The sequence below is a fragment of the Orycteropus afer genome, unplaced genomic scaffold (genome assembly GCF_000298275.1).
Source record: "Orycteropus afer afer isolate SDZICR_OR568_19922 unplaced genomic scaffold, OryAfe1.0 scaffold00257, whole genome shotgun sequence".
In the NCBI taxonomy this organism is placed as follows: Eukaryota; Metazoa; Chordata; class Mammalia; order Tubulidentata; family Orycteropodidae; genus Orycteropus; species Orycteropus afer.
Window position 1 is genome coordinate 3,065,978 of NW_006921844.1, and position 13,190 is coordinate 3,079,167.

Consider the following 13,190-nt stretch of genomic DNA (forward strand, 5'->3'; position numbering starts at 1 on the left):
TGTTGTTATGTGCTGTCAAGTCGGACCCGACTCATAGCGACCCCTCCTTGGGTTTCTGAGGCAGTATCACTACGGAAGTAGATTGCCCAACCTTCCTTCCGAGGAGTGGCTGGCGGATTTGAACCACCAGCCTTCTGGTTAGCAGTCAAGTGCCTTAGGCTCTACGCTACCACAGCTCTTATCATATCTATATTCTGACACCCCTTTAACCCATTTTCTAGGTGCAGCTAAAGTACTCATTTCAAACACAGCCCCCACCTGCTTAAAATCCATCAGTGTCTTACCATTCCATAATGGACAAAGAGGAGTGCTGGTGGTGTAGTGCATAAGGCATTTGACTGCTGACCAGAAGGATGGTGGCAAACCCACCAGCCACTCAGCAGAAGGAAGACTGGGCAATCTGCTTCTGTAAAGATTTACCATCTTGGAAACCCAAAGGGGGTCTCTGTGAGTCAGAATCAACTTGATGGCAGTGAGTTTGGTTGTTTTTTTTTTTTTTTTTTTAATGGACAAAGACTAAAAACTTGAAATACCATTTATGGCTCTCCTGCCTCATTCTTTAGTAGTCTAATACTCCCTACCCTTCATCCCTTCAACCCTGGCACATGCACATATTGTACTTATTTTAGTGTATATAATTCTTAGTATGAATATTTTATTAATATATCTCTTTAGACTCTAAGCAAGGAACTTTTAAATTTGTTCACCACTCTATCCAGAGCCCTATTCAGGGCCAGTAACATAGAAGTAATATTACCTAATTCCATCGTTAACCAGGTGCATCACTTAGATGTTAAATCAATTTTCATATAGAAGAAGGTATTATTAACTTCTTTTTATTAGTGCAAGGAGCTCCAGTGGCATAGTGTCTAAGGCATTTGACTGCTAACCAGAAGCCTGGTGGTTCAAACCCACCAGCCACCCCTTGGAAGGAAGGTTGGGCAATCTACTTCCATAGTGATACTGCCTTGGAAACCCAAGGAGAGGTTGCTATGAGTCAGATCTGACTCTATAGCAGTGAGTTTGGTTTGGTTTTGGTTTGACTTCTCAAGTAGTAGCAGATGCTCAAGTCAGAGTAAATGCCCAATAAATATTGTTAATTCAACAATGAATAAAATATGGAGAATAACAATTAATAATAACTTCAAGTTGTATACAGTTAATTCAATAATTAATAAATGACCTACTGGGAGACTCAAAGCTATTAAGTTTGTTGAGGATTGGAAAGAAAGTCAACAAAGGAGCAAGACTTATAGTGCACAAGATCAACATCACCTGGAAAACCGATGTTGTAGTGAATCCTGAAGTGGCAGTGCCCATCAGCTGTGCTTGTTATATTGGAAGCTACTGTGTTTTTCTTGCTATTTGGAAATGCTCTCAGGCAACATCCCTATTCCTGACTAAGCAAGAGCAAGTTTAAATATAGATGAGGGCTCTAAAAAAATGCTGCTGTGGAGGCTGTAACAGGTGATGGTATACATTTCTTTTTGTAGGTAAGCACATTACAAAGCCTTTGAAAGTTGAGCCTGAACCACGACTACCCTTGAGTGTTTATCCCCAAGAGCTTTTAATGTGATGTTTGGGACCATTGTCATTTACTGAAGGATTTGTCTATTTGCTATGAATGTCAAGAGACTGAGAACTTGTCTATTTACCATGAATGTCAAGAGACTGACATTCATAAAGATGAACAAATACCTTTTACCTACAAGAAGCTGTGCCTTCGAGGAGGTCATTTGGGGCTGATGGCAAGAGAACAGCATAGAAGGAATACTATGGAGATTCTTCTGTCCCCAAAGAACAAGGAAAATGGCAAAATAGGGATTTTGCTGACCTCTTAAGAGGATTTAACATTTGGAGAGTTACTTGCTCAACACTTAGTCAACAATATGGAGAAGGAACATTTGCACAGACCAGAGAAGAGCACTGGTCAGTGGAAGGGATAAACAACGAAGAGAACATGTGGCTCCTGTCCTTGGAGAGCTGGTACTCTAGCAAGGGAGGTCAAATCTTCCAATAATGTCTTGACAATGTTTCTAAACAACTAACACACCAGGACAAATGGAAAGTGTGAAAATTTTATAGAGCAATATAAAAAGGACAGTAACAGAATTTAATTGGGACCAGTTTAGACATTCACTGGCCATTGTGTATGTTAGAGAGTAGGGATACAAGCACAAATACTATTTTTCTGTTCTCAAGGACCTTAAAAATTTGGTAAGGAGATAGATATATAATTTCAGATGCTAACACAGAGGTAACACAGGGTATCAGAGAAAGTCTAGAGAAGAGGGGCTAACTTGGAGTGAAAAGAGTCAAGGAAGGGTTCCCAAAGCTAAACTTTAAAGGATAAAAAGTGTCTGTCAGTGGTGATGGTAGTGGTAGTAGGAGAGATGAAAAGTGGAAAAAGTGTATTTTTAGGTGTATAGATAACCAATGATAATGCTAGGATTTGAACCCTGGTCTATATGGCTCCAAATCCCATTTACTTTCCACTAAACCAGGCAGCCTTCCAAGTCATTAAATATTTATTGAATACTTACTATATTATATCATTAGACTTGGCTCCTACCCCTGAATTGTACTGATGTTGACCTTTATTTACATAAGAGCTTAAATAATTGACCCAATATGGAAACTTCAAGAGGTTTACAGCTTTTTGCTGAAGCCTAAAAATCTGGCATAAAGTAAAGACTGAATAAATATTTGATAAGTAAACTCAATGACTAAATGAATGAGTATATGTCTTTATGACTAGGTAATGAGATTTTTAGAGGAAAACTTAAGTAGAGGCATGAGGGATATGGAAGGGATAAGATTGGAATAGTGCATTGGGGAAAGGGAGGAGTATAGAATGGCAAATAGAAACTGAGAGAGCAAACACTCAGTTTGTTTTTTGAAGTAAAAATGACTGGATTATATTAGATTCCTAGTGCTGCTGTAACAGAAATACTGCAAATGAATAGCTTTAAAGAATAAAATTTTATTACTCACAATTCAGGGGACCAGAGGAAGGTTCTCTATGTCTGCTCTGGGGAAGACCTTTGTCTCACAGCTTCTGCAGCTCCTGGCATTCTCTGGTTTCTTGGAGGCCTCCCATGGTATCTATCTCCCCTTACTTGTGGTTGCTTCTTTGCTTAATATTCTGTTTTTCAAAACTGAGAAGTGATAAGGTTTAGGACACTCTTTAAACTAATATGACCTCATTAATGTAACAAAGAAATCACTGTTCCCAAGGGATCATATCCACTAATATAGGATTTCAACACATATTTTGAGGGGACACAATTTAATCCATAATATTATACATAGAACTCTCATAGTTTTGGTTAATGACAGTGCCATTCCTATGTCCAACCTGCACATCTACTATGTGCCAGGCCTCATGGTATGCTTTTCATACTTTCTGTCTAATCCTTACCACAGACTTGCAGGTGAGGTGTTATTATTTCTGATGTGCAGTTGATTAGGCAACAAAGGAAATGTTTGTAATGTGGAATAGTAATAATTGGAGATAGGATTAAAACCCAGGTCACTTGGTCTAAAGAGCCTGGGCTCTTTTAAAAATATTCCCTTCCCATGGGCTACTAATTGTAAGCACCAACCACATACAGTACTCTCAATTCTATTCTTTATTACAACATATGTGTGGTCCTATACCTAGAAACTATCTGCCTTTTCTTACATGATGATCTAGATTTGCTATAGACACTGATCTGCCCATTTGTCTTGGACCATAATGTATTGGCCTAGATTATAACATTCTAAGTAGTAAAAATTCAATTATACACTCACTCATTTTTAATTATTGGACACCTACATTGGCCAAGTAGTTTTCTAGATGCTGGAGTTATTAGTCATACCAAGTCCCTGTCTTTAGGAAGATTATATTCTAGAGAAGAGTGGGCAGAGAGACAAACAAGTAAAACAAATAACAATTTCAGATTGTGATAACATATGAAGAGACTGAAAGCAGGCTCGGTGATAATGCTTGACTATGGAGGCCTTCTTCACTGAACAGAAACCTGAGTGATGAGAGGGAGCCAAGTGCCAGCATATCTGGGGGAATGGTGGTCCAGGAGAGGGAAACAGGTACAAAGCCACAGTGAATATAATAAATAGAAAGATCCTATGTGACTGGATGATAGTTGGTAAGAAAAGAAGGAAGACATGGGATGAGAGCTATAGGAAAGTAGTCAAGGGACAAGTCAATTATGGTCTTGTAGACCATGATAAGAATTCTGGATTTTATTCTGGTTAAAATATTAATTAGAGAGTTTTATGCAAATCAGAGAATGTTCTAACTTCTGAGGGCAAAGCGAAAGCAAGGAGACAAACGAAGGAGCCATTATCTTCATCCAGCTGCCAGAAAATGGTGGCATGGACAGAAATGGTAGTAAAAAAAAAAAAAAAAAAAAAAAGCAGTAAAATTCTGGACTATGTAGAGTTGACAGGGCTTGAAATTGAAGTGATTGTGAGTGAAAGAAAAGAGGAATCAAGGATGACTTCAAGGTTTGCAAACAGAGCAAATGCATGAATTATGTGTCATTTCCTGAGATGGGGAGATAGAAGAAGCATGGATCGGGGATGGGGAAATATGAAGGGTTCTGTTTAATTCATTTTATGTATGAGGTGATGTACATTTAATACATACATAGACATGTCAAATAAAAAGTAATATTCAAGAATCTAGGGTTCAGAGAAATCAATGCTGGAGGTAATGATGAAGGTTTCTTCATCATATTGAAGTTTAAAGCCTTGGATATGAAATAAACAAAAGGTAGAAGACCAAAGACTGAAACTTGGGACACACCAACCCATGGAGCTGAGGAAGAAGACCTAGTGTAGGTAAATGGAAGGCAGGAGGATGCAGGGTCATGGAACACTGATGAAGTAAGTGTAAATAAAAGGAGAGAGAAGAGTGTACCATTGTATATAGCACTTGGGTCACCTGTAGGTGTGCAGATTATGTCCGTATATGGGTCTTTTTCTGAGGGTGTATGTGTGAGCTGAAGTGCATCTCCTGCATCCTTTCACCAGCACCTCATGTTCCTACCCACTTCAAGTACTTCCTGCCTGCTGTTTCTGTTCCTGGAGCACTCTCCCATCATTACCCCTGCCCTTCCAACCCTCTTTCCTAAACCAAATTAATTTCTTCTCCTTCCTTTAAGCTTCAGATTAAACAACATTGTTTCCACATGGAAGACTTTCTCAATGACTCTAACTTCTGTATTTCCTACTTTTAGTAGCAGAGATGAAATAAAATCATTTACTGTATGATTAATCCTTCTAGACCTGTCCCCTCTGCTACTGTGTAAGTTTTGGCTTTGCAGATCCATGGCTACTTGTTCACTTCATCATGTACAGTGATCAGCACAGAACCTGACCCACAGGAGACTCTGAATAACTCCTTGTTGAATGAATGAAGAGGCTTTGTTGAAGTCTTGCTCTTCTTACTTGCTCCCTTGAGAAATGGATTGTTGAACCCAGGATATCACCTCACATAGGTCTCTGGCTCATCTTAGTTAATTGATTCTGCCATAACAGGGGAAAAAAAAAAAAAAGGTGAATGGCATTAAAAAGCAGAAATTTATCTTATAGTTCTAAAGGCTAGAAGTCCAAATCAGTGCCTTGGCCATTCCAGCCAATTCATTCTGTGGGCCTCTCTCCTAGTTTCTAATGATTGCCATCAATCCGTGCTCCTTTTCTTATTGCTAATAGATGATCTTGTGTGTGCCTCTCTGTCTATTCTGGTGTTTTTATAAATGAGAAGTGATTGGGTTTAGGATCCATCCTCCACTATTTGACCTCAACAACTTGATTGATTACATTATATTAAATTGTATTGTGAAAAATGATTGCCTTCTATTACGTTAGATGCAAGGTAATTAAATTATATTAGATAAAATTTGGGAAGGTAATATGCTCTATCCAAAGCCAATGGCCTTAATCACATGTAACTACTCCATGACAGCAAGTAGATTGGTACAACAACTGGAACCAAAGCCTAGCCAAGTTGACTTACAAGACTAATCATCAAAAACATCAGTTAGACTGATGTGCTTATTGGCAACTTCCAAATCTTACATTCCTAACCCTTCATTTCCATAGCCACACCTTTTACCTCCACTGAATAGACCTATTACCTTTTTGTCAGAGTGATGGCTCTAGATTGCAGTACTTGAGACTCCCTATATCCCGTCTTTATATCATGTCATCATGTTAAGGTCTGTTACACTTATTTTCATGTTGCCCAGCAACTCTGGCACGTGCATAATTGGGGCACACTAATAACCCTGAATAATTATGATTGCCTATTTATTACTGTTGGATCACCTTCAACAGAAAAGTGGAAATTATCAAACAATGTCATTAATATCACACACAATGAAAATTTTGCTGAAGATAATTCAAAAAAGATTGCAGCAGTATATTGATGGGGAACTTCTAGAAATGCAAGCTGGACTCAGAAAAGGGCATGAAATGAAGTGTATCATTGCTGATGTCACATGGATCTTGGCTGAATGCAAAGAATACCAGAAAGATGTTTACTTGTGTTCTACACACTATGCAAAAACATTAAACTGTGTGCATCATAAATTATGGATAACATTGAGAAGAATGGGAATTTCAGAACACTTAATTGTGCTCACAAGAACTTGTACATAATCCAAGAGGCTGTAATTAGAACAAAATAAAGGGATACTACATGGTTTAAAATCAGGAAGGGTGTGTGTCAGGGTTGTGTCCTTTCACCATACTTATTGAATCTGTATACTGAACAAATAATCCAAGAAGCTGGAAGAAGAAAGTGGAATCAGGGTTGGAATAAAACTCATTAACAACCTACAATATGCAGATGACACAACCTTGCTTGCTGAAAGTGAAGATGACTTGAAGCACTTATTGATGAAGATGAAAGACTACAGTCTACCATGTGGATTACACCTCAACATAAAGAAAATGAAAATACTCACAATTGGATCAATAAGCATCATCACGATAAATGGAGAAAAGATTAAAGTTGTCAAAGATTTCGTATTACTTGCATCCACAATTAATACCCATGGAAGGAGCAGTCAAGAAAGTAGACATTGTTTTGCACCTTGCAAATCTGCTGCAAAAGACCCCTTTAAAGTGCTGAAGAACAAAGATGTCGCTTTGAAGACTAAGGCATATATCCCAAGCCATGGTATTTTCAATTGCCTCATATGCATGTTAAATCTGGACAATGGAAAAGGAAGACTGAAGAAGAATTTATGCTTTTGAATTGTGATATTGAAGAATACTGAAAGTAACATGTGCTGCCAGAAGAATGAACAAATCTGTCTTGGAAGAAGTGCAGCTGAATGGTCCTTAGAAACAAGAATGGCCAGACTTTGTCTCAACTATTTTGGTCATGTTGTCAGAAGGGACCATTCTCTGCAGAAGGATAATCATGCTTGATAAATTGGAGGGTCAGCAAAAAAAGGGAAGACCCTCAGTGAGATGGATTGATACAGTGGCTGAAATGATGGGCTCAAGAATAGCAAGGATTGTGAGAATGGGAAGTGTTTCATTCTGTTGTAGTGACTAGGCAGTGTTTTGTTCCATTGTACATAGGATAGCTATGATTGGAGCCAACTTGACAGCTCCTAACAACATTAATTGCTGGAGAAATCTCAGGGGACTGAGATGGCATTTGGTCCTATGAGAGAGTGACTCTCAGTCTTTTTTCTTTCCACTACACCCATAATGTTTGGACTTATTACATATTCCCAAAGTTTAGCCATATTTTGATTCCCAAATGCTATCCATACTCCACAAAATAGAATGTTGTTGTTGTTAGGTACCATCGAGTCACCTCTGACTCATAGTGACCCTATGTACAACAGAACAGAACACTGACCAGTCTAGTGCCATCTGCACAATCCTTGCTATACTTGACCCCATTTTTGCAGCCGCTGGGCAAATCCATCTTGATGAAGGTCTTCCCCTTTTTCACTGACCCTCCACTTTAACAAGCATGATATCCTTCTCCAGAGAATGGTCCTTTCTAACAAAATGACCAAAGTAGGTGTTACAAAGCCTGGCCTTTCTCACTTCCAAGGAGCATTCTGGCTGTACTTCTTCCAAGAAAGATTTATTTGTTCTTCTGACAGTCCATGGTACTTTCATTATTCTTCACCAGCACCACAACTCAAAAACACCAACTCTTCTTTGGTTTTCCTTGTCCATTGCTCAGCTTTTGCAGGTATATGAGGTGATTGAAAATACCACATATTGATTATTACTGGTGACTGGCATGTGATGTATTGATTATTACTGGTGACTAGCTGTGATCTATTAATTATTACTGGTGACTGGTATGTGAAATAATCAATACGTCTTTATTACATGTTTGGCCAATTTCAGACTACAGATGTTGGTAAAAATCTTCATTTTTCCTCATCTTTGGTGTTAGTGGTTGATATGTAAATTTGAATAATGGTAGTATTAACTAGTCTTCCTTGTAAACACATAGATATTATCCTATCACTGACAGCATTGCACTTCAGGATAGATCTTGAAACATTTTTTGTGATGATGAATGCCATGTCATTTCTTTTCATTTCTCATTCCTGGCGTAGTACATCATATGATTGCCTCATTCAAAATGGTCATGTTGTTGTTATGTGCCGTCGAGCCAGACCTGACTCACAGCAACCCCTCTTTGGGTTTCTGAGGTGGTATCCCTACAGAAGTAGATTGCCCAAACTTCCTTCCAAAAAGTGGCTTGTGGATTTGAGCCACCAGCCTTCTGGTTAGCAGTCAAGTGCATTAGGCACTACACTATCTATAGTAAATATAAAAAAACAAAACAAAACCCCTTGGTTTCATCATAGTATAAGTAAATAGGTCTTTTTTCCCCTTCTCCCATGAAAATTCTCTATTTTGATAACTGTCTTGCAGAAATGCAAGCTGGATTCAGAAGGGGACATGGAGTGAGGGATGATATCATAGCTGATGTCAGATCGATCTTGTTTGAAAACAAAGAATACCAGAAAGATGCTTGTGTTTTATTGACTATGCGAAGGCATTTGATTGTGTGGATTATAAGAAATTATGTATAACATTGAGAAAAATGGGGATTTCAAAACATTTAACTGTGCTCATGAGGAACCTGGACATAGATCAGGAGGCTGTTGTTCAACCAGAATGAGATGATACTGCGTGGTTTTAAATCAGGAAAGAAGTGTGTCGGGGTTGTATCCTTTCACCACACTTATTCAATCTGTATGCTAAGAAAATAATCCAAGAAGTGGGACTATATGAAGAAGAACATGGCATCAAGATTGGAGGAAGGCTTATTAACAGCCTGCAATATGCAGACGACACAACTTTGCTTGCTAAAAGTGAAGATGACTTGGAATGCTTACTGATGAAGATTAAAGACTACAGGTTTATGATATGGATTACACCTCAATATAAAGAAAACAAAAATCCTCACAACTGGACCAATAAGCAGCATCATGAAAAATGCAGACAAGTTTGAAGTTGTCAAAGACTTCATATTACTTGGTTCTACAATTAATGCCAATGGAAGCAGCAGTCAAGACATCAAAAGACATATTGCATTGGGCAAATCTGCTGCAAAAGACTTCTTTCAAGTGCTGAAGAACAAAGATATCTCTTTGAAGACTAAGATGTGCCTAACCCAAGACATGGTATTTTCAATTGCCTCATATGCATGTGAGTGCTAGACAATGAATAAGGAAAATCAAAAAAGAGTTGATGCTTTTGAGTTGTGGTATTGACAAAGAATGCTGAAAGTACTGTGGACTGCTGAAAGAGCTAACAATTCTGTCCTGGACGAAGTGCAGCTGGAATGCTCCTTGGATGTGAGGATGGCCAGACTTTGTCTCATCTACTTTGATTATGTTGTCAGAAGGGACTATTCTCTGGAGAAGGATGTCATCCTTGGTAAAGTCAACGGAGGAGGGGAAGACCCTCAACAAATGGATTGACATGGTGGCTGGAGTGATGGGCTCAGGTACAGTAGCGATCGTGAGGCTGGCACAGGACCAGGCAGTGTTTTGTTCTATTGTACATAAGGTCGCTATGAGTTGGAGATGACTCGAAGGCTCATAACAGCAGCAACTTGCTATAGTTCCATACACTTTAACTTATAAAGATAATAAATGCTGCAGGCAGAATTACCTTTATGAATGAATTGTGTAGTTCTGGATTTAATATCCAACTAAATGAAAACAATGGTTTCTTATAGCCTTGAGTTGTACCATGGGACTTTCAAACAATTTTCAAAAAATTTTACTTTGTGGGATTTGTATGACAACACCAGTTTTAGTGGTTAATGTAGATCAAATGTTGGTGGTTTGAGTAAAAACTGGGGAAAGCCAAGAGAAACTCTTCCTTTCATGCTCTAAATAATGATTCTCAAAATGAAGCCCCATGACTAGCAGCAATAGCATCCCTTCAGAAGATAGAAATACACATATTCAAGCCTCACCCCCAATACACTGAATTGCAAACTCTGGAGTGGGACCCAGCAATTTGTGTTTTAACAAGGCCTCTAAGTGGCTTTGATGAATGCTGAAGTTTGAAAACCACTAATCTAGAATCCCAACAAGTTTGCTCACAAAAAGAGAACAAATAGTTTTAAAATATGAAAGCAAGTTTAAAATTACACACACACACACACACACATAGAAAACAAACATGGGATCCATAATTCCAAATTCACCAAAACATTGAAGAAAATGTAGCTACCACATGAAACTAGCAGTTTTGGGGTAGGGGGTGGGGATGTTCATGGATCAGTGAGTTGGGGAAAAAGCAAGACTTTCTTCCTAGAGCCAAGGGTGCAATTTCACATACAAGTGCCAGGGATGAAGCAAATCAAAAGTCAAATTATAATATATGAAGTATAATAAAAGAAAATTGGCTTCTCTACATACTGTAACTAAATCTACTCCAAATAAAGCTTTGTTAATTAACAGCTGGCAGTGAAGTCACCAGAAGATGCCTGCCTAGAGATTCTCACCAACATTCTAGTTACAAAATGTATATAATATTCTCATATACAAACTTGTCACTGAGAAGCGTGAGAACATCAAGCAAGTCATGGTTCTTGGATCCTCCCCTAAGAAAGTTGGACAGCTCAGAGGAACTAAGATGGTCTTTTGAGAGATTAGTATGTAGGGAGAAATCTCTCAGCCTTAACTATCACCCCATCCCCATACCTGTGACAGCTGGCACATAGATCCCTGAACCAGGTTCAGGAGCTTCCAAAAGGAGCAGGAAGCTTGACTCCTCCATCCTAGCAGACTAACAGAACATATACTCAAATAGGAGAGATCAGACCAATATTTCCAAAACCTCCTAAAGACAAACCATCTGACTTCATTAGAACATTGTGGTAGTAAGTAACAGAAACTAATTCCTTGTTAATTTAAAGCTAAAAGGAGAATGTATTATGAAACTGTAGAAGTGTCTCATTGAAATCAAGGGCAGGAATTGAGTGGTTTTCCTGGGGCAATCAGACCTATGAAGTTGAAAAGAACTCTATCCATCTCTCCCTATCTCTCAGCTCTGTCTCTCTTTGTCCGTATTCCTGTTTCATTCTTTACTTTTTTTTTTTTTTTTGGTCTCTGGAACACATAGCAGAATTTGGTCATGCCCAGTTTGAGTTTACATGTTAACTACCAGCTACACAAACAGCATGACTTTATTCTGTCTTGGTCCCAGTTAAAAATTTCAAGAAAGAGAATTTGGTTGACTCTGCTTGTTCCATGTCCATCCTTGGTCCAAACTGCTATGACTGGTGAAAATATAGTCACTTGTCATAGAAATGGTTGCTGCATCCCATGTCAATGAAGGGAGAAGAGTGAGAAGGCCATTTGCAGAGTGAATGACTGTGGCTGGAAAGATACTTCAAGGTGACTACTGCTATATTAGTAAAGTATATTGTCAAAGATTAAAAAAAAATAGCTCTCTCTATAAGAAAAAGTTATCTGGAAAGTTAATAAGGCTAATCTGGAGATGCTGCATGAATGAGGTGTTAGTAATATTTCATAGTGATATCTTTCAATATAATGCTATGTAATGTTGGATTGATAAGCCATTGAATTGTCAGTCACAAAAGTTTGCAATATTTGATTCACCTCAACCACTAAACTATTATTATCACAAAAAACTAACCTGATTAAATTTTATAGAAAATTTTTGGAAAATACTAAGGTATAGCTCAAGGACATAAGAAACTATTATTTTCATTGATTTGGGTACTAAGGACATAACTGCACAAAACATTCCTATCTGTACTTCTTACTGTAGCATTTGATGCCATTAAAAGTTAAAGTTCATGAGAAATGTAACAGTACAACAATCAAAATAAAAATTTTCTTATTGAGGAAAGAAAGACAGTTATTTACATTATGACAAGGCATAATAGAAATGAGGCATGATTTTTGATAAATTTATGTGATCCTATGTAAACAATACTGACAGCCAGGTATATGGAGATCTACAGATTTTTCTGAATTTTTCCCACTGCTCTTAGAAAGATGAAAATTGTGAAAGCCATTTCTGTGAGGCAAAAATTATCTATATTCTTTAAGACTCTTTCATATTTCATTGGTCTCAGTATAGAAGATAATCTCCATAACTTTGAAGCCACTCAGTATACACAGTGACTGCAACAATGGACTCAAGCATTTCAATGATCATGAAGATAGTGCAGGACTACACAATATTTCATTCTGTTTTATATGAGGTTACCATGAGTCGGAGCTGACTTCACAGCAATTAACATAGTAATATCAACTTGAAGGCAAACTAACAACAATGAAAACAAGTAGTGAGTCATCTATTATTTGCTGTTGAAGAAAGTAACTCTGGTGGTGCAGTGGTTAAACACTTAGCTACTAAACAAAGGCCAGCAGTTTGAACCCACCAAAATGTTGGTGAAAGATGTTGCAGTCTTTGAAACCCTAAGGGACAGTTCTACCCTGTCCTATAATGTAGCTGTGAGTCAGAATTGACTGCAGGGTAATGGGTTTGGGCTTTGGTTTGTGTACTTTCCCTTAAAATATCAAAAAGATATTCTGTATTAAAGTAAGTCTCTTTCATAATATATTTTCATAGTAATATATGTGACTTTAATTTTAGATTTTTCACTTATTTCTATATACATATGAAAGATTTAAATT